Source organism: Piliocolobus tephrosceles, unplaced genomic scaffold (genome assembly GCF_002776525.5).
Source record: "Piliocolobus tephrosceles isolate RC106 unplaced genomic scaffold, ASM277652v3 unscaffolded_18731, whole genome shotgun sequence".
Lineage (NCBI taxonomy): Eukaryota > Metazoa > Chordata > Mammalia > Primates > Cercopithecidae > Piliocolobus > Piliocolobus tephrosceles.
In genome coordinates, this window is record NW_022300678.1 from 1302 (window position 1) to 2303 (window position 1002).

Genomic DNA, 1002 nt, shown 5'->3' on the forward strand with positions numbered 1-1002 from the left:
TCAAGCCGTTTGTGTGTGCATGCATGTTTGTATGTGTGTGTGTGTGTGTGTTTGTCTGTGTGTGTGTGTCAGCCCATATCGAGGAGATCAGGCAGCTGACGCTAGTGACAGTCCGGGGCAAAGCAGGGACATCCCCCAACCCCAACCCGCTACACCTTCTGGTCCACATGCTGGGTCTTGGTCAAGACAAGCGATCATGGTGGGGACATTGTGAGGGAAAGGCCACGTGCGGCTGGGCCGGCTGTTCGACCTTGGCCAGCCCAGACAGCTCTGCATGGGTGGGGCAAGAGGGGGCCTCTCAGGAGCTACTGAGCAGCCAGGAATCCAAAAGAATACCTCCGCGACAGGGAGGAGGACTGGATGGGATCCCAAGATTGTGGGCCCTGGTCTCTGTTGCCTTGGAGCACTACCTGTTCCTAGCAGGCCTGACATGATGGTAGCTTGGGAGCCCCGGAGACAGAGGAAGGCTGTGGTTGAGTGGCTCGGGTGTCCCGATCTGAGGCCAGTGGCTTGGGGCTGGCTGGGCTGGCTGGAAGCTGGTGGGCATGGCAGGGCCTGGCTCTTGGGGCAGCCAGGCACCTCTGCTGGTGTCTACAGCCTTACCACCCTGAACACACCCGATCTCGTCTGATCTTGTGTAGGTAAGCAGGTTTGGGCCTTGTTAGTACTTGGATGAGAGACCGCCTGGGAATACTGGTTGCTATAGCCTTTTTTGCTGTCTTTCTTGCCTTTCTTTCTTTTCTACCTTTCTTTCTTCCCTTCTCTCACTTTCTCTCTTCTTTCATTCATTCTTTCTTTCTTTCCTTTTTTCTTCCTTTCTTTCCTTCTTTCTGTCTTTTCTTTCTTTTGTTCCCTCTTTCTTTCCTCTTTTGTTCCTTCTTTCTTTTCTTTCATTATTTCTCTCTCTTTCTATCTTTTCTTGCTTTCTCTCTTTCATTCTCTCTTTCTTTCTTACTTTTTTCTATCTTTCCTTCTTTCTGTTCTTTCTTATTTTCTCTCTCT

At 50.7% G+C, this 1002-nt stretch overlaps 1 pseudogene; it reads left to right on the forward strand.

The window, feature by feature from the left end:
- The first annotated feature begins 589 nt into the window (after positions 1 to 589).
- Positions 590 to 709, forward strand: LOC111534026 (annotated as a pseudogene).
- Positions 710 to 1002: the final 293 nt, after the last annotated feature.